Raw genomic sequence first — 27,293 nt, 5'->3', positions numbered from 1 at the left:
TATTTTAACAGTCGTGGATTCTTTAAAAAATATATTTTTAAGAGTCGTGGATTTTTTAAAAAAATATTTTTAAGAGTCGTGGATTCTTTAAAAAATATATTTTTAAGAGTCGTGGATTCTTTAAAAAATATATTTTTAAGAGTCGTGGATATTTTAAAAAGTATTTTTAAGAGTCGTGGATTTTTTAAAAAATATTTTTAAGAGTCGTGGATTTTTTTAAATAAAATTTAAGGGGCGTAGATATTTTAAAAAGTATTTTTAAGAGTCGTGGATTTTTTAAAAAATATTTTTAAGAGTCGTGGATTTTTTAAAAATATTTTTAAGAGCCGTGGATTTTTTAAAAAAAAATTTTTAAGGGTCATGGATTTTTTAAAACATATTTTTAAGAGTCGTGGATTTTTTAAAAAATATTTTTAAGTGTCGTAGATTTTTAAAAAATATGTTTAAAGACCACCTAAGTGTAGTGTATTTTTAGAAATATTTTTAGGGTCCTTCTACTAGCAGTAAATTTTCTAGACATATTTTTCCTCCTAAGTGTCGTGAAGTTTTTTTTATATTTTTAAAGGCACCTACAATTTGGAATTTTTTAAAAATATTTTTAGGGTCCATCTAAGACTGGTGGATTTTTTAAAAATATTTTATGCCCATCTAAAAGTCGCCGATTTTTAAGAATATTTGTAGGCCTATCTAAGCGTCGTAGAATTTTTTAAAATATTTTTAGTGGTCACCTAGGATTTTTCGATTTTTTGTTAATACTTTAGATCCAAGTGTCGTAGATTTTTTAAATAATATGTTTGAGGTCGATCTAAATTTTTTAAATTCCCATTTTTTAGGATTTTTCCAACAGTTCTTTATTTGTCGACGTTATTGTTGTTCTGCTGTCAAACTGTTGTTATGCTGTCTTGCTTTGCTTCTTATCACATTTTCATTTCATCAGATAACAAATATGCAGTCGAGTCAGTCAATCATTCGGATCTGTCTGTCGTCTAGCATAGCATTTGGGATTTCTAGCATTTAGATAAAACGAATATTCGATAAAAAAAAGAGTAGTGAACAAAAACGCGCCAAACCAACCAACCAAACTGAAATGAAACATACAAAAACCAAAGAAACGTCTGCATAAAAAAAAACTAAAATGTAGAAAACGTTTCGTTTTAATTGCTGCTACAATATCTCTAAATAGCTACGATGCACGCAATAAAACTATGAAAGCATTAAAGAAGAGCAACAAAGAAAAGCAAAAAAGTAAGCAACTTTAGATCATAATCGCTGCTAATGGATCTCTTTTTTAGAAAATCCCAAAAAAATAACAACAACAAAGCAAAAAAAAAAATTCATTGCATGGTAACGCCATGTTACAAAGTTTTGCCATTGTAAATATCATAATTTTTCATAAATGCGGTGAAATGTGAAAAATACCAATGAAAGCCGACAAATGGTTTATGTTCGTTTTTTTCTTGAAATTGTTTTTTCTCTTTTTTTAATTAAGAATTTTTAGTTGCTATTGAATAAACTATGTTTATGATTGGTAATTTGAAGGGACTTGGCAGATGAGCATTTTAACGAAAAAAAAATATTTTACGAATTAGTTAATGATATTAATTAACTTTTTTATTGATCTTGGGTTTGCTGTGCATATATTTGGCGCTTTCATTTTCGCTGTCTATGACAGTTGATGTAAAAAATTCTATCCTCCATAAAATGTACCTTTTCCTACACAGAGTCATATTTAATGAACTTGAAAACACATTTTATGAACATGTTCATAATATTGAACAACTTCTTCATAGATATGAAGAATCTGGTTTTAATAATAAACAATGTCTTTGTTGCTAAACTTATTTAATTAGTTTGTGTGAACTGAGCAGAAGGAGTTTTAAAACGTTTGTATCTTATCTGCGACGACTTTTTGAGGCCTTCTATCTATGTTGTACCACTTGAACATGATTTATCTGTTGAAGATATCCTATAAATAGTCGACCATTTGAAGGCCTCTTACCTTTAGAAAGTAGATTTGATCTGCTGGATGTCTTCTTTATATTGCTTCTTCCGCGAGTCGTGAATATTTTTTTCACTAAATTGATAGGTATTTCAATAACTTTAAGTTTTTTTTATGAAATTGTTCGTAGCTTTGAAAAAATTCTTCATAACACTTAAGAATCTTTAGAAACTTGATTTCACCTGCTCGATCTTTTCTCTTTATAGTGCTTCTCCTGGCGCTCGTGGATATTTTTAAGACTAAATTTATAAGTTTTTCCACAACTTTAAGTTATTTTATGAACTTGTTCATAATATCGAAGAACTTCTTCATAAAACTTAAGAATCTTTGACAACTCGATTTCACCTGTTCTCTTTATAGTACTTCCGGTGGGAGTCATAGATATGCTTTAGAATAAATTGGTCGGTTTTTAAATAACTATAATATGATTTATGAACATGTTCATGATATTGAAGAACTTCTTCATAACATTAAAGAATCTGCTAATTTCTTCGTTACTCTTCGCAGAAGAACGTTTAAAACTCGTATATAAATAGAAAACTTCTTGAAGTTCCGAATTTATTTATTGAAGAAATATTCAGTTCTAAAAATGCCGGTAGTTTGAGGATGTCATTCGTTTAGGAAGCCGATCTGTTCAACATTTACTGCAATAGGAAAGTCTTTTTACTGCTTCTTGCGTCTTATTTCTCTAGAACGCTGTTAGAGATAAAAAGTACGTCCCATATTCTTAAACGAATATGAATCGGAGTGCTTTCATTGATCTGAGAGAAGTCTCTCTTTAAGAACATTTGTAGGGACGTCCTATGAGTCGTGGGTTTTGTAAGAAAATTTTAAGGGTCCATTTAAGAAACGTGAAATTTATCAGAACATTTTTATTATCAGAATAATGTAAGGGTCGTGGATTTTATAAGAATATTTTTGGGGGCCATATAAGATTGGTGGATTTTTTAAAAATATTTTTTGTGGCTATATAAAAGACGTGGATTTTTTAAGAATATTTTTAGGGGCAATATAAAAGTCGTGTATTCTTAAGGAATATTTTTAGGGGCATTATAAAAAATTTGGATTTATTTTTAGGGGGCACCTAGGAGACGTAGGGGATGAATGATACCAAGCAACGGTCTTGACCGGCTTTAACATGGCAAAGCCCAGGACTTATCTTGTTCCCTCTTTCATCTCAAGTGGACACTGACCTCCCCGTGGTGTCACCTGGGGAACTGCCTTTAACACCCGTTAAGGGTAGTGAGCTAAAATGTGCCGCGCGTTCACCCATAAGAACGTTAAAAACTTGGGTTTGGGCGTCGGGTTGTTAACCCTCCCCTAGAAAAAACATCCTACTATGAAAAAACGAAAGAAAAGAAAAACAAACCCCTCTAAAGTTGACGAACCCCGCAAACGTTTTATGGACCATGATCTGCGAATCTGCACCTGGAATGTTCGCACTCTTTATAGAGAAGGTGCAGTCTTCGCATTGGCAGACGTACTTGAAAAGTACAAGGCTGATATTACTGCTATACAGGAAATACGATGGATTGGGAAAGGCGTCACAACAACACCTAAAGGTGACGCACTGTATTATAGCTGCCATGACGTAAAGCATGAGTTTGGTTGCGGATTCATAGTTAGTCGGAGACTAAAACAACTGGTATCCAGCTTCACCCCAGTGAATGAAAGACTTGCTGCAATTCGAATAAAAGCTAAATTCTTCAACATCAGCTTTATTTGCGCTCATGCTCCCACTGAAGAAAAGGACGAACAGACCAAAGATATATTTTACGAGCGCTTAGAAGAAACATATGACCGTTGCCCTGCCCATGACATTAAAATCATTCTAGGCGATTTTAATGCCAAAATTGGAAAGGAGAATATCTTTGGCCCAACAGTCGGGAAATTCAGTCTCCACAAGGAATTCAGACCTCCACAAAGGATTTCATGGTATGACCAGGAGTGTCGTGCTGCTACCGAAGAGAAAAATGCAGCATATAGAGCTACTTTGCAAACAGTAGCAACGCGTAGCGTGCGAGAGAGATATCGGGAGAAAAGGAGAGAAGAGAAACGTCTTTTCCGCAAGAAAAAGAGAGAAATGGAAAAGCGGGAGTGTGAAAAAATCGAGATGTACAGCAGCCAGAATGAAGTCCGAAAATTCTACCAAAGAGTGAAACATCAAACAGATGGCTTTGGTACCGGCACATCCTCCTGTAGAGACCAGCAAGGTAATCTGGTAACAGATACAGATAGCGTGCTCAGGATATGGAAGGAACATATCTCCAATCTGCTGGTATCCAATAGTAGCGGAGTCGACGAAGATACCACGAAGACGGTATTGAATGTATGTATACCACCCGATCCAAGAAGACGGTATTGAATGTATGTATACCACCCGGCCAAGATGAGGTAAAAACAGCAATAAACCGGCAGAAGAATAATAAGGCAGCAGGAGCTGATGGCCTACCAGCCGAGCTGTTTAAAACCGGAGGCAACACGCTGATAAGGTGTATGCATCAGCTAGTTAGCTCCATCTGGCAGGAAGAGCGCGTGCCCGACGATTGGAACCTGAGCATTCTGTGTCCCGTCCATAAGAAAGGAGATAAGACTTTATGCTCCAACTACAGGGGCATAAGTCTTCTCCTTATCGCATACAAGATAGTGTCAGGGATATTGTGCGAACGACTAAAGCCCATGGTCAACAAAATAATTGGACCATACCAATGCGGCTTTAAACCTGGCAAGTCCACCATCGACCAGATATTTACCCTGCGCCAAATCCTGGAGAAGACCCAAGAGATGCAGATCGACACCTACCACCTTTTTGTCGATTATAAAGCAGCCTTCGACAGCCCGCTACGTTCAAAGGTATTCCAAGCAATGTCTGAATTTTGTATTCCCGCAAAGCTCATTCGGCTTTGTAAAATGACTCTAACTGACACAAGATCTTCAGTTAAAATAGGAAAGAACCTCTCCGAGGAGTTTTGTACCAAAAGAGGTTTCAGGCAAGAAGACAGCCTTTTGTGTGACCTTTTCAACATCCTGCTAGAAAAGGTTATACGAGAGGCAAACGTCAAAAGAAGTGGCACAATCTACACCAATAGCCACATGTTACTTGCTTATGCTGATGATATAGACATCATGGGACGATCAGTAAAAGAAGTAACCGATACCTTTATGAAGGTCGAAGAAGAATCTGCTAAAGTGGGTCTGGCGGTAAACGGCGAGAAGACCAAGCTGATGGTGTCGAAGCGCAATGCGTCCGTTGAGATCGGACCAACTGTTGAAGTTGGTTCCTATAATTTTGAGGTAGTAAAAGACTTTGTATACCTCAGCACCGCCGTAAACACAACAAACGACATCAGTTGTGAAATAAAAAGAAGAATTGTATTGGCCAACAGATGCTACTACGGCTTAAGTAAGCACTTTAAAAACAAAGCCACAACTCGACAAACAAAAATAACGCTTTACAAAACACTGATACTACCCGTGCTAATGTATGGTTCCGAAGCCTGGGTACTTGCGCAAGCAGATAAGGCAGTGCTTGGCGTGTTTGAGAGACAAATTCTTCGAAAGATCTACGGACCGATCTGCGTTGACGGTGAATATCGACGTCGTATGAACCACGAGCTGTATCTGCTATACAACGACATGAATATAGTTAAACGTATCGAGATGCAGCGATTGCGTTGGCTAGGCCATATAATAAGAATGAGCGATGATGAACCCGCTAAAAAGGCGTATAAATTCGAGCCACATGGCGGTGCACGCAGAATTGGCAGGCCAAAGAATAGATGGCGCAAACAAGTGGATGATGAGATGACAAGGCGCGGTATTCCAGAGTGCGAAGCAACAAATAGAGAGAATTGGAGATCTTTTCTTAGTTCGGTCTATGGAACAAATGTTCTGTAATGGGCCAGGTAAGTAAGTAAGTATTTTTTGGGGCCATGTTAGGGTCCTGAATTTTATAAGAGTATTTTTAGGGGCCATTTAAGAGTCATGGATATTTTAGGAATATTTTTAGGCACCATGTAAGAGTAGTGGATTTTATAAGAATATTTTTTGGGACAATGTAAGAGTCGTGAAGTTTATAAGAGTGTTTTAGGGGCCATTGAAGTGTCATGGATTTTTAAAAATATTTTTAAGGCCATGTGAGAGTCATGGAGTTTTTAAGAATATGTTTAGGGGCCTTGTAAGATTCGTGAATTTTATAAGAGTGTTTAGGGGCCATTTAAGAGTTATGGATTTTTTAAGAACGTTTGTATGGGCCATGTAAGACTCGTGAATTTTATAAGAATATTTTTAGGGGCCATGCAAAAGTCATGAATTTTATAAGTGTGTTTTTAGGGGCCATTTAAGAGTCATGTCTTTTTTAAGAATGTTTTGGGGCCATTTAAGAGTCGTGGATTTTATAAGAATATTTTAATTTTATTTTTGAGTAATAATATTCTGTGCTTTGGATTTGACGATGTTGTTATTAAGATGAAGACAAAGTCACATTTTTTCCTTTTCTTAAAGAAAACATACAGCCAGCTATAGATCTAAAAGCATGACAATCATGTCCACCATGTATACCTTCCAGCCATACACCACCTATCTGCGAATTTGCATTTGTCCATTCTGACCACTAGCCTAAATGTCTGTCTATTTATTGATGTTTTTGTTGTTGCTGTTATTTTTTTTTCATTTACCTAGCCTAGCCGTCTATAAATATATTTTGTTGGCTCGTCATCATCATCATAGTTGCAGCTATGTGTCGTTTGGTGCGGCTTCCGCTGTTGCTTTGCATTTTGCAAAAAGAAACAACAACAAAAAATAGAAATAATGCGTCGATGCCATGTGCAAGAACGTTGTAATGTCCGAGCCCATTTCATACCTTTTTGTAAGAAGAACGTTTTGTCGTCCGTACACAATGCGTGTTTGCTTCGTTTTTTGTTTGTTTTGTTTTTCTTTCAAACCCAAAGACGCTTACCGGCCATCATCGTCATCCAAGAGCAAAAGTACATAAGACACAACGTAAAGGAATGAATAATGAAAAAAACGCAACAACAGCAACAACAACTGAATAAATTTGTTTGCGCGCGCTTATTTTTTCCCCGGTTTGCATTTCTTCTTGTCTGCCATTTCCGACATTTCTAAGGTTGTAGACCTTCAGCGTAGAGCAGAGCATAGTGCAGGGCAAAGATGGCGTTGACGGCGACAATGTTATATTGGTGGATAGTGTGTGGGGTCGAGAGTTGCTGCACATCCTACCCCCTTCCACGAGAACATTATGCTGCATAAAAATGTGTCCCTAGCAAGAAATGCGCGCTTTTTTCATTGCCTCAAGTGTTTAGGCAAATATCTTAGGCTTCTGTTGGCACAAAACTCACAACACAGAAATGCAGGCATTCCCCACCGGAGGAGGATAGGAAATCCATTCATCCACCAGCTTCGCAACAAGGAGTTAATTTAGATACAACGACAAAACAAATAAACATTAATAACAATTAAGAATTATTTATAAAATTTACAACTGTATTTTTCTTCTTCTCAGTGCAGAAGAAGAGTACAGGCAGGAGACGACGATGGGTATGGGGAGCTGGCAAGCCAAGCCAACATTGTTTGCAACTAATTGTTTATTGCTTCTCTTTGACTCTGGGCAATGAATTGTAAAAAGGCTATTGTTGCAATGTATGCAATGCGTTCGTTGCATTGCATTGCGTTACCTCGTCGTTGGCAGTTGCTTTACGTTTTGGTGGTGGTGTTGTTGTTTTTTAATTGCACGACTCTAATGTTAATGAAGTGCGTGTTGCTGGGTCTTAAATTCTATACATTTTCACCATTTCATCTGTATATCTTCTCTACTCTGTCTCGGGCTCTCAAAACAAACGTTTTTGATGTTGAATTTATGACAACAAGTGCGTTTTTTTTTATTAACAAACAAATGTTCGGCATTAGACGTTTAGTCGTTTCGTGCAAGGTTTTTGCTTTACAATGTCCATTATTTGATGCGTGCATCAAATAAATGAATGGCAAAGGAAACGGAAGTGAAAACGGCCTATACATTGGTGGATAAGAAGCAATCGTATTGGGGTCCATATAAAAAGTAATAGCCCATAAAATCTAGATAAGATTATCTACACAGTTAGTGAGGTTTTAAAACCTCTCGCACTCATAAATGATAACCTACCTTTTCAAATAAACGGGCATATTTCAGGGTGAAAATGTTGATGAACTTAGAAATGTTTGAAAATGTTTAGAAATAATTTATACACAGAAGCCTTTTGACAAGAATGGTCTTCTAGAAATTATAAGAGGTTGGATTTTTCAAGAATATTTTTAGGACCCATCTTAGTGTCGTGGATTGTTAAGAATATTTTTAGAGGCCAACTAAGGGTCGTGGATTTTTTAAGAATATTTTTATGAGGCCATCTATGTGTCTTTGATTTTTATTTGTAGGGGCCATCTTAGTGTCGTGGATTTTTTTAAAGAAAAAATTTTGGACCCATTTCAGTGTCGTGGATTTTCAAGAATATTTTTAGGGGTCATCTCAGTGTCGTGGATTTTTTAAGAATATTTTTAGGAACCATCTGTGTCTTCGTTTTTTTAAGAATATTTTTAGTGTCTTCGATTTTGTAAGAACATTTTTGGGGGCTATCTCAGTGTCGTGGATTTTTTAAAAATATGTTTTTGGGTCATCTAAGTCTCGTGGATTCTTTAAAAATATTTCTAAGGGCGATCTATGTGTCTTTGATTTTTTAGGAATATTTTTAAAGGTCATATAAGTCACGTGAATTTTAAAGCATATTTTTAGGGGCCGTCTAAGTGACGTGGAGTTTTTAAAAATATTTGTAGGGACCATCTATGTGTCTTTAATTTTTTAGGAATAGTTTTAAGGGTAATTTAAGTGTCATGGATTTTTTAAGATTTTTTTTAGGGACCATCTATGTGCTGTGAAATTTTAAGTTTTTTTTAGGGGCCTTCTATGTGTTGTGGATTTTAAATATTTTTTTAGTGAGGTGCTGTGTATTTTTAAGATTATTTTCAAAGGCTATCTTAGTGTCGTGGGTTTTTTTTTTTGGGGGCCATCAAAGAGTTATGCATTTATTTATGAATATATTTATGGATGATCTCACTCTGGGGATTTTAGGAATATTTGTAGGGGCCTTAGTGTCGTGAATTTTTTAAGAATATTTTTAGGCACCATCTAAAAGCCGTGGATTTTTTAGAGGCCATCTAACGTCTCACATTTTTAAGAATATTTTTTGGGGCCGACTAAGTCTCGTGGATTTTTAAAAGTATATTTTAGAGGTCATCTAACAGTTGCGGACTTTTTAAAATTTTTTAGAGGCCGTCTAAGTGTAGTTGATTTTTAAAAAAATATTTTTAGAGGTCATAATAGTGTCGTGGATTTTTGAAGAATATTTTTAGAGGCCATAATAGTGTCGTGGATTTTTAAAGAATATTTTTAGAGGCCATAAAAGTGTCGTGGATTTTTAAAGAATATTTTCAGAGGCCATAAAAGTGTCGTGGATTTTTAAAGAATATTTTTAGAGGCCATAAAAGTGTCGTGGATTTTTAAAGAATATTTTTAGAGGCCATAAAAGTGTCGTGGATTTTTAAAGAATATTTTTAGAGGCCATAATAGTGTCGTGGATTTTTAAAGAATATTTTTAGAGGCCATAAAAGTGTTGTGGATTTTTAAAGAATATTTTTAGAGGCCATAATAGTGTCGTGGATTTTTAAAGAATATTTTTAGAGGCCATAGAAGTGTCGTGGATTTTTAAAGAATATTTTTAGAGGCCATAATAGTCTCGTGGATTTTTAAAGAATATTTTTAGAGGCCATAATAGTCTCGTGGATTTTTAAAGAATATTTTTAGAGGCCATAATAGTGTCGTGGATTTTTAAAGAATATTTTTAGAGGCCATAATAGTCTCGTGGATTTTTAAAGAATATTTTTAGAGGCCATAATAGTGTCGTGGATTTTTAAAGAATATTTTTAGAGGCCATAATAGTATCGTGGATTTTTAAAGAATATTTTTAGAGGCCATAATAGTGTCGTGGATTTTTAAAGAATATTTTTAGAGGCCATAACAATGTCGTGGAGTTTTAAAGAATATTTTTAGAGGCCATAATAGTGTCGTGGATTTTTAAAGAATATTTTTAGAGGCCATAATAGTGTCGTGGATTTTTAAAGAATATTTTTAGAGGCCATAGAAGTGTCGTGGATTTTTAAAGAATATTTTTAGAGGCCATAGAAGTGTCGTGGATTTTTAAAGAATATTTTTAGAGGCCATAATAGTCTCGTGGATTTTTAAAGAATATTTTTAGAGGCCATAATAGTGTCGTGGATTTTTAAAGAATATTTTTAGAGGCCATACTAGTGTCGTGGATTTTTGAAGAATATTTTTAGAGGCCATAATAGTGTCGTGGATTTTTGAAGAATAGTTTTAGAGGCTATAAGAGGTCATGGATTTTTAAAGAATATTTTTAGAGGCCATAATAGTGTCGTGGATTCTTAAGGAAGAATATTTTTAGAGGCCATAATAGTGTCGTGGATTTTTAAAGAATATTTTTAGAGGCCATAATAGTGTCTTGGATTTTTAAAGAAGATTTTTAGAGTCCTTAATAGTGTCGTGGATTTTTAAAGAATATTTTAAAATGCCTTAATAGTGCCGTGGATTTTTAAAGAATATTTTTAGAGGCCATAATAGTGCCGTGGATTTTTAAAGAATATTTTTAGAGGCCATAACAGTGTCGTGGATTTTTGAAGAATATTTTTAGAGGCCATAATAGTGTCGTGGATTTTTGGAAAATATTTTTAGAGTCCATAATAGTGTCGTGGATTTTTGAAGAATATTTTTAGAGGCCATAATAGTGTCGTGGATTTTTGAAGAATATTTTTAGAGGCCCTTAAAGTGTCGTGGATTTTTGGAAAATATTTTTAGAGGCCATAATAGTGTCGTGAATTTTTGAAGAATATTTTTGGAAGCCTTAATAGTGTCGTGGATTTTTGAAGAATATTTTTGGAAGCCTTAATAGTGTCGTGGATTTTTGGAAAATATTTTTAGAGACCATAATAGTGTCGTGGATTTTTAAAGAATATTTTTAGATGCCATAATAGTGTCGTGGATTTTTAAAGAATATTTTTAGATGCCACAATAGTGTCGTGGATTTTTGAAGAATATTTTTAGAGGCCATAATAGTGTCGTGGAGTTTTAAAGAATATTTTTAGAGGCCATAATAGTGTCGTGGATTTTTAAAGAATATTTTTAGAGGCCATAATAGTGTCGTGGATTTTTGAAGAATATTTTTAGAGGCCATAATAGTGTCGTGGAGTTTTGAAGAATATTTTTAGAGGCCATAATAGTGTCGTGGATTTTTAAAGAATATTTTTAGAGGCCATAGTAGTGTCGTGGAATTTTAAAGAATATTTTTAGAGGCCATAATAGTGTCGTGGATTTTTAAAGAATATTTTGAGAAGACATAATAGTGTCGTGGATTTTTAAAGAGGTCGTGGATTTTTATAGATTATTTTTAGGGGTCATTTACGTGTCGTGGATTTTTATAGACTATTTTTAGGGGTCATTTACGTGTCGTGGATTTTTAAAAACTATTTTTAGGGGTCATGTACGTGTCGTGAATTTTTAAAGACTATTTTAAGGGGTCATCTATGTGTCGTGGATTTTTAAAGATTATTTCTAAGGGTCATCTACGTGTCGTGGATTTTTAAAGACTATTTAAAAGGGTCATCTATGTGCCGTGGATTTTTAAAGATTATTTCTAAGGGTCATCTACGTGTCGTGGATTTTTAAAGACTATTTAAAAGGGTCATCTATGTGCCGTGGATTTTTAAAGATTATTTCTAAGGGTCATCTACGTGTCGTGGATTTTTAAAGAGGTCGTGGATTTTTGAAGACTTTTTTAGGGGTCATCTACGTGGCTTTCTAAAGACTATTTTTAGGGGTCATCTACGTGTCGTGGATTCCTAAAGACTATTTTTAGGGGTCATCTACGTGTCGTGGATTCCTAAAGACTATTTTTAGAGGTCATCTACGTGTCATGGATTCCTAAAGACTCTCTTTAGGGGTCATCTACGTGTCGTGGATTCCTAAAGACTATTTTTAGGTCATCTAAGTATCGTGACCATCTTCGAGTTGTGCATTTTTTCAGAATATCTTAGTTCAAAACTAAGATAATAGTGTCGTGAACTTTTGAAAAATGTTTTGAGAAGCCATAATAGTGTCGTGGATTTTTAAAGAGGTCGTGGATTTTTATAGATTATTTTTAGGGGTCATTTACGTGTCGTGGATTTTTATAGACTATTTTTAGGGGTCATTTACGTGTCGTGGATTTTTAAAAACTATTTTTAGGGGTCATCTACGTGTCGTGAATTTTTAAAGAGCTCGTGGATTTTTAAAGACTATTTTAAGGGGTCATCTATGTGTCGTGGATTTTTAAAGACTATTTTTAAGGTCATCTACGTGTCGTGGATTTTTAAAGACTATTTTAAGGGGCCATCTATGTGTCGTGGATTCCTAAAGACTATCTTTAAGGGGTCATCTACGTGTCGTAGATTCTTAAAGACTATTTTTAGGGATCATCTACGTGTCGTGGATTTTTAAAGAGGTCGTGGATTCTTAAAGACTATTTTTAGGGATCATCTACGTGTCGTGGATTTTTAAAGAGGTCGTGGATTTTTAAAGACTATTTTTAGGCGCCATCTACGTGTCGTAGATTTTTAAGGAATATTTTTAGGGGTCATCTTTGTGTCGTGGATTTTTAAAGACTATTTTTAGGGGCCATCTAAGTGTAGTGGAGGAGGAGCCATCTACGTGTAGTGGATTTTTAAAGACTATTTTTAGGGGTCATCTACGTGTCGTGGATTCTTAAAGACTATTTTTAGTGGTCATCTACGTGACGTGGATTTTTATATTCGTAAGGGTCATCTAAGTATCGTGGCCATCTAGGAGTTGTGCATTTTTTCAGAATATCTTTAGCGGACCAACTAAGTTGAAAACAAAATATGTGTCCTTGATTTTTAAAGAATATTTTTGAGCGCCATCTTAGTGTCTTGGATATTTTAAAAATATTTTTAGGGGTCATCTCAGATTAGTGAATTTTTAAAGAATATTTTTAAATGCTATCGAAGTCTCGTGGATATTTAAGTATATTTTTAGGGGCCAACTAAGTGTCATTGATTTTGTAAGAATATTTTTTGGGCTGTTTGTAAGTTGTGGATGTTATATGAATATTTTGAGAGGCCATGTCATGTCAAGGATATTTTTGGTGCCATATAAGTGCCGTAGAATTTTTAAGTATATTTATTAATAGCCACCTCAGAGTTATAAAAATGCTTTTTGGTGACCAGTTGAAGTCGAGGATATTTTATAAATATTTTAGGGACCATCTTAACATCGCGCGTTTTTTTGTAACCCATCTACTATTATTTATACAAGACCATCTGACGGTTTTCACCATCTAACGGTTTACTAAATAAAAATTTTGTCCAACTGTAGAAGAGTCACCAACAGTCTTCTGTCTGTAGAATAATCCTTAACGGGTTTCTAAAGATTTCTATCTCTCTTCCACTTTTATAGAAAACCCTTCATCGATATTTTACGCATAGAAAACTTTTCGAGGGTTCGTATTAGTTGGACAATCTACCAAGCGTCTTCTGTAGATAGGATGCTTACCAAGGGTTTTCTATAGACCTCCCAATGCTATTTTAAGGACAAACCCATTACCATCAAACTTCCTATGATTCATATTAAAATTTTAAAACAATCAAATGGGATTGAAACTTCGACAAAAACAAAACAAACAAAATTTTTATTTTTTATTATTAATAATTTTTCCATTTTCTTTATTTGCAGGTACGTTTAAAAATGAATTTTTAAAGAAAAATCAGTGTGGTAAGTCGTATGTTAGTAAAAATGTCTTTTTGTCGCTTACATTCAGGAATTTACCCTAGAACTTCTCAACCGGCCTCTTAGTCAAAGATTTTTGTAGTTTCGCCGGTGTACAAAAATTTATATAATGTGCAAGTCCAAGATCTTTATAAAAAAAATTCCAGGTGTCACCAACCATCCTGACGTTTGAACCAATCACTTGCAGTTTGCAGCAAGTTCGAATAGTTTGAAGCCTTTCATCAGTAGGTTGAAGACATCAACGAACAATTTTGAGTATTTTTAAATGAATTTGAAACACTCCATGAATGATTCAAAGCAAATCTCGATAAGTTTGAAGCAATTTGTGAATAGTTTACGTGTAGTATGAAACCAACCACTACATGTTTGAAACTAACTACTTAAAGTTTGAGTCGACTTCGAGTAGTTTGAGACCAACCAGAGGTAGCTTATAGCTGCCCATCAACAATTTTGAATATTTGCAAACAACCCACAAGAAATTGAAACTCTGTGAGTGAAAACCCCAAAGGACAGATTAAAGCAAACAGCGAGTAATTTTAAAGCAAACCACAAGTAGTTTGAAGCTAAACACAAGTAGTTTGAAGCAAACGACAAGTAGTTTGAAGCAAACCACAAGTAGTTTGAAGCTAACCACAAGTTTGAAGGAAAACACAAGGAGTTTGACGAACCCCACAAATAGTTTGAGCCAATCCACAAGTAGTCTGAAATCAACCTATGGAAGTTTTAAATCAACCATTAGTAATTTAAAGGAGTCTTGGTGTTCCTTGATGTCAACCACGAGTAGTTTGATGCTATCCATGAGTTGTTTGAAATTATTCGCAAGTTCTTTTGAAGTAATCTTTGAGTTGTTATGAGCACTCCACATATAGATTTCCATTAAATTGAATAAATACAAAATAAGTGTCAAACTGTCTACAAAACGACTAGTTTGAAACTATACATAAGAAGTTTGAAGCAATCGAAGGACGGATTAACGCAAACGACGAGTAGTTTGAAACAAACCATATTTTGTTGGAAGCAAACCACAAGTAGTTTGAAGCAAACCACAGAAGTTTGTAGCAACCGAAGAGGAGAGTGTACAAATTATTTGTACAGCATATTTAGTAATGTTTTCGCTGTTGGGGAACTTTATCTAATATTGGAAAATATTTTAGTCAGTTTCACAGCAGCAACATTTTCTATTAATATGTTACATATGTTCATTTTCAAACAGCTGAGCAGGGAAGTAAGTTCTTACTTAGCTGGCCCATTACAGAACATTTGTTCCATTTGTAGACCGAACTAAGAAAAGATCTCCAATTCTCTCTGTTTGGTGCTTCGCTTTCTGGAATACCGCGCCTTGTCATCTCTTCATCCACTTGTTTGCGATATCTATTCTTTGGCCTGCCAGTTCTGCGTGCACCATGCGGCTCGAATTTATACGCCTCTTTAGCGGGTTCATCATCGCTCATTCTTATTATATGGCCTAGCCAACGCAATCGCTGCATCTCGATACGTTTAACTATATTGATGTCGTTGTATAGCAGATACAGCTCGTGGTTCTTACGACGTCGATATTCACCGTTAACGCAGATTGATCCGTAGATCTTTCGAAGAATATTTCTCTGCAACACGCCAAGCATTGCCTTATGGGCTTCCGCTAGTACCCAGGCTTCGGAACCATACATCGGCACAGGTAGTATCAGTGTTTTGTAAAGCGTTGTTTTTGTTTGATGAAATGCGGCTTTATTCCTAAACTGCTTACTCAGTCAGAAGTAGCATCTGTTGGCCAATACTATTCTTCTTCGTATTTCACAACTGATGTTGTTGGTTGTGTTTACGGCGGTGCCGAGGTAGTCAAAGTCTTTTACTACCTCAAAATTATAGGAACCAACTTCAATAGTTTGTCCGAGCTCAATGGACACCATCAACTTGGTCTTCTCGCCGTTTACCGCCAGACCCATTTAAGCAGATTCTCCTTCGACCTTCATAAAGGTATCGGTTACATCTTTTACTGATCGTTCCATGATGTCTGTATCATCAGCATAAGCAAGTAACATGTGGCTATTGGTGTAGATTGTGCCACTTCTTTTAACGTTTGCCTCTCGTATAACCTTTTCTAGCAGGACGTTGAAAAGATCACACGAAAGGCTATCTCCTTGCCTGAAACCTTGGTACAAAACTCTTCAGAGAGGTTCTTTCCTATCTTAACTGAAGATCTTGTGTCAGTTAGAGTCATTTTACAAAACCGAATGAGCTTTCAGACATGGCTTGGAATACCTTTGAACGTAGCGGCCTGTCGAAGGCTGCTTTAAAATCGACAAAAAGGTGGTAGGTGTCTGGTCGATGGTGGACTTGCCAGGTCTAAAGCCGCATTGGTATGGTCCAATTATTTCTTTGACCATGGGCTTTAGTCGTTCGCACAATATCTCTGACACTATCTTGTAGGCGATAGGGAGAAGACTTATGCCCCTATAGTTGGAGCATACAGTCGTATCTCCTTTCTTGTGAACGGGACAAAGGATGCTCAGGTTTCAATAGTCGGGTACGCTTTCTTCCTGCCAGATGGAGCTAACTAGCTGATGCATACACCTTATCAGCGTGTTGCCTCCGGTTTTAAACAGCTCGGCTGGTAGGCCATCAGCTCCTGCTGCCTTATTATTCTTCTGCCGGTTTATTGCCGTCTTTACCTCATCTCGGCCGGGTAGAACACATTCAATACCATCTTCTGGGATTGGATCTGTGGTATCTTCGTCGACTTTGCTACTATTGGATACCAACAGTTTGGAAAAAGGCTCTTTCCATATCCTTAGCCCACTATCTGCATCAGTTACCTTGATGATCTCTACAGGAGTATATGCCAGTGCCAAAGCCATCAGTTTGATGCTTGACTCTTTGGTAGAATTTTCGGAATTCTTTCTGTCTCTTGAACATCTCGATTTGTTGATACTCCCGCCTTTCCATCTCTCTCTTTTTCCTGCGGAAAAGACGTTTCTCCTCTCTCCTTTTCTCGCGATACCTCTCTCGTGCTCTGCGCGTTTCTACTGATTGTAAAGTAGCCCTATATGCCGCATTTTTCTCTTCGGTAGCAGCACGACACTCCCGGCCATACCATGGATTCCTTGGTGGAGGTCTCTGGTATCCAAGTACTGATTTTGCGGCTGTTTGCATGGAGTGAGCAATGTTTTGCCATTGTCCTGATATGTTATCCGGACGAGGAGTGATTTCATCAAGCAATTGGGGTAATTGAGTGGAACATGCTGTGACTATCTGTTGTGTTCGCAGCTTACCGATGTCCAACTTCCGTGTTGTGTCTGTTCGCACTTTGTTTGCTACGTTTAATCTGGTACGTACCTTTGCTACAACAAGGTAGTGGTCCGAGTCTATGTTTGCACCTCGGGACGATCGTACATCCAACACGATCGATGCATGTCTTTCATCTATCACAACGTGATCAATTTGATTTTTTGTTCTTTGATCTGGGGACAGCCAGGTGCCCTTATGAATATCGAGATGATTAAATCTGGTACTGCTAACTAACATGTTTTTTGCAGCTTCAAAGTCTATCAGCCTCATACCATTACCAGATGTTTCACTGTGTAGACTGAATTTCCCGACTGTTGGCCAAAGATTTTCTCCCTTCCAATTTTGGCATTAAAATCGCCCAGAATAGTTTTAATGTCATGGACAGGGCAGCGGTCATAAGTTTTTTCTAAGCGCTGGTAAAATATATCTTTGGTCTGTTCGTCCTTGTCTTCAGTGAGAGCATGAGCGCACATAAAGCTGATGTTGAAGAATTTAGCCTTTATTCAAATTGCAGCAAGTCTTTCATTCACTGGAGTGAAGCAGAATACCAGATGTTTTAATCTCCGACCAACTACAAATCCGCAACCAAACTCATGCCTTGTGTCATGGCAGCTATAATACAGTGCGTCACCTGATGTTGTTGGGACGCCTTTCCCAATCCTTTGATTTTTCTGTATGGCAGTAATGTCGGGCTTGTACTTTTCAAGTACATCTGCGAATGCGTAAACTGATAGGCTAAGAATTCTATTGTCAAATCAGAATTGAATTTACAGCCAGACGTATCGGTTGAGTTCTAGTCTCACAGATAAAATCAAGTGTTTTGTTTGAAGCTAAGCTCAAGTGGTTTGGTTTGCTTCAAACTATAGGCAGTTGCAAGTAAACAACAAGTAGTTTGAAACAAAGCACTGGAAGTTTGAAGCGAACACTTAGCTTGAAGATAACCGAAAATAGTTTGAAGCAAACCATAAGAAGTATGAAGCAAGTAATTAGTAGTTTCTAAATAATGCACAAGTATTATTAAGTGTATGGAAATGAACTCTCAGAATCTAAGGACAATCCAATTCAACATTTCTTCCATTGTAAAAATCCAAGTCCTAGAATTGTATATTTTTCTTTAACTGAAGTCGGCATGAAAAATAAACTAGATTTTTTAATGTTTTTCTTTTTTGTATTTTGTATTTGATATCAATACCAAAAGATCTTCCTTCCAGTCTGAAGATTCGACAAAGAAAACACACCTGTCCTCAAGTTTACAATACAATCTGACATTTTCTTAAAGAAAAGACTTGTGTTCTCCTGTTGCCAGTACTGCTACTGCTGCTGCTGTTATGGTTTTTTCAGCTTTGTTTTCCGAACAGCTTCAAGTAGCCACTGGTTGGTTCAGCCACCTTAGCTTTTTTTTGTATTGAAATAGATCATCGACATTTGTGGCCATCCACCACAACAAGCAGAAGCACAAAAATTTTTTTTAGATTCTATGCAAAATCTAGCTACGGACAAAAGTGGTGTATGTGTGGGTATCAATCGAGCGAGGAAGAGAGTTCGATGTATGGCCAGCATGTAACTACTTGTAAGTTGATTATCAAGGAAGCTGGGATCGGCTAAATGGACAGACGGACAGGCGGCCAATAGACCTTCCGTTCAATGCTGGCCAAGCTATGCCAGTTTATTGTCTTAGATCATAGACAAGTGCCACAACAGCAGCAACAATGATATGCTATTATGCTATATTTTGTGGCCGCGGAGGATGTGGATGCTAGTGACTGCCAGCCATTCAGCCAGCCTGTCATTTGGTGGTGCTGGTGTGCTTTGCACCTATACTACTACTGCTCTGCCATTGCCATTTTTTTCATGATGTTGAACAGATGACGGTGATATCTGTAACTTACCGGTTCGCCAAGGCATACAACCCCGCTTTTCTAAGCAGTTTTTTATTTTTATTTTTTTTTCTTTCTTTTCGTTCATCAACAAAATATCCGTTCTCTACGTCCGTCTCTAATCAAATAAATAAAGCGCATTTGCAAATGTCAGCCAGTCAGACAGTTAGTCTATCATTTGGCGGCTGTTTTTGCTCTTACCGTTTAGCCGTTTTCATCCATTCATTCATCTGTTCATTTTGCCATTTTGAAACGGAAACGGACGTGCTATAAACTTATTAGCCGACTCAAAGTCTTTTTCTTCTTTAAGAATAATTTAATTTTTTCTTGTTTATTATAATTAAATGGTAAGAAGAAAAAAATTGAAAAAAAATACAAAAACCGAACTGCTGTCATGCTGCAGATACATGATAATGACATGATGGTGCTATATTCGATTCTTTGAATCCGATTCACATTATTTGTCATCATGTTGTTTTTTTTTGTGTTTCAGTGGCTAAAGGAAATTGAAATTATTGAGGATTTTAATCGGAAAGTCATTTGGGATGTATAACCTAGTTGTGTCATTAAAATCTTAAAAATGTTTGATATTCAATTCAAGCTATTTTCCACAGAATTATCTTTTTTAGAAAATATGAAAACATATCTTTAGCTTTCGAAGATCCCCATAAATATATATAATTGTTCCACCAACATCCCATAAGGGACAAGGGAGACTTCTCTCATATCAATGAGTGCACCGCGATTCATATTAGCTCAATGATATGGGACCTACAGTTTATGTCGGCAACATTACTGAGGGGTATTTTGCCACCGTTGAAAAGTGTTTTGATGTTGGAATCGAACCCACGACCTTGTGTGTGCAAGGCGGATATGCATACCATTGCACCACGGTGGCACCCCATAAATAACCTTAGAAAATAAACTGAACTTTTCCGAAATTTTGTGTGAAAGGTACTCGAAGGAGTTTACCGATTGAGTCCATATTGAAACCTCATCTAAGTACGGTAGAAATTTAATAATGTGCAAAGTATGGACCAAATCGGTTACTCCCTTCAAGAGTTATCGTACGCACAAAATTGTCCGAACATTTTCGAACTTTTTTGGGGAGGTACCGGAAGGAGTGGACAGATATAATCCATCTTTGAACTTGAACTAAGTTTGGACAAAATATTACGATAGCCAAATTTTGGACCGAATCGGCAGATCCATTCGAGAGTTATCTTGCGCTCCACCCACTACACACGGTGTCATAGGGTTTTTTGTAATTTTCAGGCTATTTTCTCAGGAAGTATGGACTTGTCCCTAATGAAACTTACAGCGTCGTATAGAGGACAGCGAATACAACTTGCGTAAACAAAAATCAAAGCGATTCGAGACCAGGTCCTAAACTGAACTTTTCCGAAAATTTGTGTGGGAGGTACCCGAAGGAGTGGACCGATTGAGTCCATATTGGAACCACATCTAAGTTTGGTAGAAATTACACGATGTGCAAAGTATAGACCAGATCGGTTATTCCCTGCAAGAGTTATCGTGCGCACAAGTTTTGCGACAATTTTTGAACATTTGTGGGGGAGGTACCTGAAGGAGTGGACCTATATGGTCCATCTTCGAACTTAAATCGAATGTGGACAAAATATTTCGATACCCAAAATTTGAACCGAATCGATTGATCTATTCGAGAGTTATCGTGCGCACCAGCCTGCCAGACAGACAGACAGACGGACGGACATTGCTAGATCTACTCAAAATTGTCTGAAACGGATATCACACAAACATACTTGGGGTCTAAAACCATTATTTCGATGAGGCACATTTTTGGTCGTAAATACCCTCTTTAGCCTAAAGGCTGAGGGTATAATTACCTTGAAGCAAACCACAATCAGACAACAAATTTGAATATGTACGACCAGAGAGGTACTGCGCTGGCTGAGCAGATTTACAGCTCTACGTTTTGCACGGTCAATGAGGACGCCCCTACCAGAATTAGAGGAGAGTGTCACAGCTCGCCAGACATAACCATCGTGTCACCTGGTCTGAAAAATGACGTTACCTGGCACCCCGTCATTTCCCTTCGATCATACCATCTCCCCATAATTGTCTCCATTAGCAGACCACCCGATTTCATTACCTCTGAACGCCGCACATTCGTCAATCATAAGAAAGCTGATTGGCCGGGTTTCAGAAAGTTCACCAATCACCGCTTCAGAGAACGGCCCAATCCTTCTGATGTTCGGGTAGCGGAAAGGACGATCCGAGACATTATCACTGCTGCAGCCGCTCGCCATATCACTGCTGGTCGAATACCCGAAGTAGGACCAAACTTCCCAGCAGAGGCGAGGCTTAGCAAATGAGCGTGATGAGCTTCGCCGAACCAACCCTAATGACCCCAGAGTAAGGGAGCTGACACTGGAAGTTAACAGGCTGGTCGGCGAGCATAAGCGGAACAAATGGTTAAATCATCTGAAGAGCTGCAACATTAGAGCCGGTATAGGTGAATTGTGGGCAACGGTTAAATCACTCTCGAACCCTGGAAGAAAGGAAGATAAGACCTCAGTCACGTTTGGCGACGTTACGCTGACTGACCCGAAGAGGTGCGCCAGTAATTTCAATCGACAGTTTGTCGAGCACCCCGAGAAAGACAGGGCGAAGAGAAGAGTATTACGTCGCATCAGATCTCTTCCTGCCGAGGAGGAACCACCACAGTTTACAATGGATGATGTTGCCAATGCCATCAGGAACGCTAAATCATCCAAAGCGTTGGGCCCTGATGGAATCTCCATGGTAATGCTGAAGCAGCTGGATAAGCCGGTAGTGGAGTATCTCACTATGGTTCTCAACTTGTCGCTATCCACCCTCATTGTTCCCGAAGTCTGGAAAATGGGCAGGGTGGTCCCACTACGGAAGCCCGGCAAGGATGCCAGCAAAAGTGAATCGTACAGGCCGATTTCGCTTTTGTCGCCCGTAGCAAAGACCCTTGAGGCCTTAGTCCTCCCCAGTATAAGAAATAGCTATCGAGTTGCCGATCATCAGCATGGATTCCGTAAGCAGCACAGCACGACAACTGCTCTGCACGCCATTACCATATATATTTGTCAAGGTCTCAACCAGAGACCGCCGTGTGATAGAACAGTGATGGTGGCGCTTGACTTATCAAAAGCTTTTGCTACAGTCAGGCACTCCACGCTGTTTGAGGACATTGAGCAGACAACCCTGCGGCCAAGCTTGAAACGTTGGATAGTCAATTATATGTGTGGGCGCCAGTCGTACGTGGAATTCAGGAACAAGAAGTCCAAACCCCGTAGAGTGAAACAGGGAGTTCCCCAAGGTGGGGTGATATCTCCGGAAATGTTTAACCTCTACCTCTCCTGTATTCCGCCCCCTCCAGACGGCATCGAGATCGTAACGTATGCGGATGATTGTACGATCCTGGCGTCGGGTATGTATCCTGATGACATCTGTGAGAGACTGAACAACTATTTAACCGATCTTACCACATTTTTCCATTCGAGGAATATGCAGATTTCCGCCACAAAATCAACAGCCACTCTGTTCACCACATGGACAGCCGCAGTTTGGAAGATAATTGAATGTCGTGGTCGACGGTAGGAGAATTCCGACCACAAACTGCCCCAAAATTTTAGGGGTCACATTCGACACTACTTTCACGTCGAGTGGGCACGCCACAGCTATCTGCGACAAACTGAAGAGTAGGAACAAGGTCCTCAAGTCCCTAGCCGGCATCACTTGGGGTGCAGATAAAGAAACCTTGTTGACCACATATAAAGCGATAGGTCGGTCTGTGGTAAGCTATGCGGCACCAGTCTGGTCCCCGAAATTATGTGATACGAATTGGAAAAAGATTCAAACTTGCCAGAATGCCGCCTTGAGAACAGCAACAGGGTGCCTCCTTAAACCTTCAGTGGACCATCTACATGAGGAGGCAAAGATTCTTCCAGTAAAGCAACACAATGAGATGCTTTCGTTGAAGTACCTGCTTGGATGTTACCGTGTTAGCCATCCCAATCATCATCTTGTGGGTAGGCCCGGCACATACACGCAGATCAGGAAGGATATCCATGCTCTAGAGGGTGAGGTCCAACGATACAGGAGAGAACCCCTAGATCAACAAGCGTATCAAGCAGGTTTGAATAGTATTCGCACGGATGCAGTTGCCAAGGCCTTAAGCAATTATAGTGTGAATAAAGTCCTCGAAATACATCCCCCATCTATTGCAGCTGAGGAGCGTCAGCTGCCACGATAAACTAGAGTAGTTTTGGCTCAACTACGCTCGGGATGTTGCAGTCGCCTAAATTCTTATTGGGCGGAAATCGACCGCGCCGTGCAAGACATCTGCCCAGTATGTGGCATGGGCCCGCACGACACAAAACACCTTTTTAACTGCCAACCCTACTCATCTAACTCCAGTGGATCTGTGGTTACATCCCATCGAAGCAGCCGCTTTCCTGGAACTGGAGATAGGCCCAGAGCCAGATTGAACAAAGAACGAACATACAAACATAATAACAAACACTGTTGCAACAACAACAACAATTTTGAATCAACCGAAGGACGGATTAAGGCAAACGTAGAATAATTTGAAGCAAACCACAAGTAGTTCGAAGCAAACCCAAAGTAATTTGAAGAAAACCCCAAGTAGTGCAAGTAGTTTGATGGGTGAAAAAATATTCTTAAAAAAAATCTACGTTTTGTAGACTGAAGATGGGTCAAACATTTTCTTTAAAAAAATTTTAGTTTTGTCGTCTGATGTTAGGTAAAAAAAAAATTAAAAAAAAAAATCCAAGTTTTGTAATCTGATGTTGGGTAAAAATTATTCTTTAAAAATCCACGCTTTGTAGTCTGATGTTGGTTGAAAATTATTCTTTACAAATCAACGTTTTATAGTCTGATGTTGGGTGAAAAAAATTCTTTAAAAAAATCCACGTTTTGTGGTCTGATGTTGGGTGAAAATGTGGCAGAAAAACTTGTCTTTAAAAATCCACCTTTTGTGGTCAATTAATGGCTGACATTTTTATACCCTACACCACTATGTGGTAAGGGCTATTATGTGTTAGTGCATTTGTATGTAACATACAAAAGGAAGCGAGATAGACCCATAGTTCCTTCTAGGGATATACATAGAATCACTTTCTGAGTCGATTTATGCATGTCCGTCCGTCCGTCCGTTCGCAACATACAGGTCGCATTTGTTGACCGATTTCGCTGAAAATGGGGGAATACCATTTTTTTAACCGTCGGAAGATCAAGTTCGAAGATGGGCTATATCGGTCCACGTTTTGGTATAGCCGCCATATAACGGTACCTCCCGATTTTCGGTATTTTGAGAATTTTAGCTACAATTTTCACCCGAACTAGCTGCAAATTGACACTTGAGGTTCCTAGTGGTCATTAAACTTCTCCATCGAACATCGCCAACATAGGTCCATGGTTTGGTATAGCCCCCATTAACGGTACCTCCCGATTTTCGGTATTTTGAGAATTTTAGCTACAATTTTCACCCGAACTAGCTGCAAATTGACATTTGAGGTTCTCAGTGGTCATCAAAGTTCTCCACCGACCATCGCCAACATAGGTCCATTGTTTGGTATAGCCCCCATATAACGGTACCTCCCGATTTTCGGTATTTTGAGAATTTTAGCTACAATTTTCACCCGAACTAGCTGCAAATTGACACTTGAGGTTCCTAGTGGTCATTAAACTTCTCCATCGAACATCGCCAACATAGGTCCATGGTTTGGTATAGCCCCCATTAACGGTACCTCCCGATTTTCGGTATTTTGAGAATTTTAGCTACAATTTTCACCCGAACTAGCTGTAAAGTGACATTTGAGGTTCTCAGTGGTCATCAAACTTCTCCACCGACCATCGCCAACATAGGTCCATTGTTTGGTATAGCCCCCATATAACGGTACCTCCCGATTTTCGGTATTTTGAGAATTTTAGCTACAATTTTCACCCGAACTAGCTGCAAATTGACATTTGATGTTCTCAGTGGTCATCAAAGTTCTCCACCGAACATCGCCAACATAGTTCCATGGTTTGGTATAGCCCCCATATAACGGTACCTCCCGTTTTTCGGTATTTTGAGAATTGTAGCTACAATTTTCACCCGAACTAGCTGCAAATTGACACTTGAGGTTCTTAGTGGTCATTAAACTTCTCCATCGAACTTCGCCAACATAGGTCCATGGTTTGGTATAGCCCCCATATAACGATACCTCCCTATTTTCGCTATTTTGAGAATTTTAGCTACAATTTTCACCCGAACTAGCTGTAAAGTGACATTTGAGGTTCTCAGTGATCATCAAACTTCTCCACCGAACATCGCCAACATAGGTCCATGTTTTGGTATAGCCCCCATATAACGATACCTCCCGATTTTCGCTATTTTGAGAATTTTAGCTACAATTTTCACCCGAACTAGCTGCAAATTGACATATGAGGTTCTCAGTGGTCATCAAAGTTCTCCACCGAACATCGCCAACATAGGTCCATGGTTTGGTATAGCCCCCATATAACGGTACCTCCCGTTTTTCGGTATTTTGAGAATTGTAGCTACAATTTTCACCCGAACTAGCTGTAAAGTGACATTTGAGGTTCTCAGTGGTCATCAAACTTCTCCACCGACCATCGCCAACATAGGTCCATTGTTTGCTATAGCCCCCTTTATAACGGTACCTCCCGATTTTCGGTATTTTGAGAATTTTAGCTACAATTTTCACCCGAACTAGCTGCAAATTGACACTTGAGGTTCTCAGTGGTCATCAAACTTCTCCACCGAACATCGCCAACATAGGTCCATGGTTTGGTATAGCCCCCCATATAACGATACCTCCCGATTTTCGCTATTTTGAGAATTTTAGCTACAATTTTCACCCGAACTAGCTGCAAATTGACATTTGAGGTTCTTAGTGGTCATGAAACTTCTCCATCGAACATCGCCAACATAGGTCCATGGTTTGGTATAGCCCCCATATAACGGTACCTCCCGATTTTCGGTATTTTGAGAATTTTAGCTACAATTTTTACCCGAACTAGCTGTAAATTGACATTTGAGGTTCTCAGTGGTCATCAATCTTCTCCACCGAACATCGCCAACATAGGTCCATGTTTTGGTATAGCCCCCATATAACGGTACCTCCCGATTTTCGGTATTTTGAGAATTTTAGTTCTGATGATCGATGAAAAAATATTTTTTAAAAATCCAATTTTGTAATTTTCTCTTCTTCTATTGGCATTCCATATTGATTTAATTTATTACATTTATAATCGTCTTATCCCACATTAGACTTGTTCTTTGTCTTGTTGTTCTATTCGTGTCTTGTCTGTCAGTTCGTTTTACATGTATGTATGCATATGTTTGATTGAAATTGTTTAACAAACATTTGTTTGTAAACCTCAAATCACACTGTGGAGACTAGAAGTCAACCACAACAACATCAACAACAACAAAATGCATTCATAAATAAATGAAATAAAGTAATTGTTATTTAATATTCTTGCCATAACTGCTAAGCCGGTGTGCTGTGTGAAGAGATAACGAGGTGGTGGAGGAGGGTGGGCGCAGGGAGTACTTGTTAATATTGTGGTGTCTCGTTTACAGTAAATTTGCATTTAACTATGGTCCGGGGGGTTGGGATTGGGTATAGCTGACTGTTTTTTTTTTTAATTTCTCAGTGTTTGTTTAGTGCGATTTGAATGGGGTTGGTTGGCGAGTCAGCGAACAATTTACCGCGTTTAAGTGGTCAAACACTTCCAACGGCTAGCGGAGAGATGCTGAATTTACAATTTTATTTAATTCTATTTTTTATTTATTATTATTACATTTAACTGAATAATTTTAAATAGCAAAATAGGTTTATGTCACTGTCCGTTTTTTTGTCAGTCCGTTTTTTGTCCACGGGGACAAGTTTCTTTGCTGTGGTAAAAATTTATTGGCAAGCCGTTCAGCTTTTTTGCTTCTTCTGTTTATATGCAGCTTATTTATGCATAATTAAAGAAAATGTTTGCCAAAGCTTGTTTGCCCAAGTGGTTTGTTAGTTCCGTCAAGCGTTTGGCTTCAAACCAATCCGTTAAACAAAAATAGTTTGTCCATTAGTCGCTGTGCTGGTGATAGCTGGTACCAAGATCTAATACAGTAGACATCGGATTAATTCACTTGAGTAACTTATATGGACTTCACTGTACCCCTCTTCAGATTTAAATACCTTTG

General features: G+C 38.0%; 1 protein-coding gene across 13 annotated transcripts in view; it reads left to right on the top strand.

Moving 5' to 3' along the window:
- Positions 1-27,293, top strand: part of Snoo (Sno oncogene) — a 589,115-nt gene that overhangs the window by 59,073 nt on the left and 502,749 nt on the right. The window lies entirely within an intron of this gene.

The sequence above is a fragment of the Musca autumnalis genome, unplaced genomic scaffold (assembly GCF_047663935.1).
Source record: "Musca autumnalis isolate F117 unplaced genomic scaffold, ASM4766393v1 scaffold_2, whole genome shotgun sequence".
NCBI classification, from domain to species: Eukaryota; Metazoa; Arthropoda; class Insecta; order Diptera; family Muscidae; genus Musca; species Musca autumnalis.
Note: the sequence above shows the minus strand (reverse complement) of the source record. Positions and strands in the feature narration are given on the sequence as shown.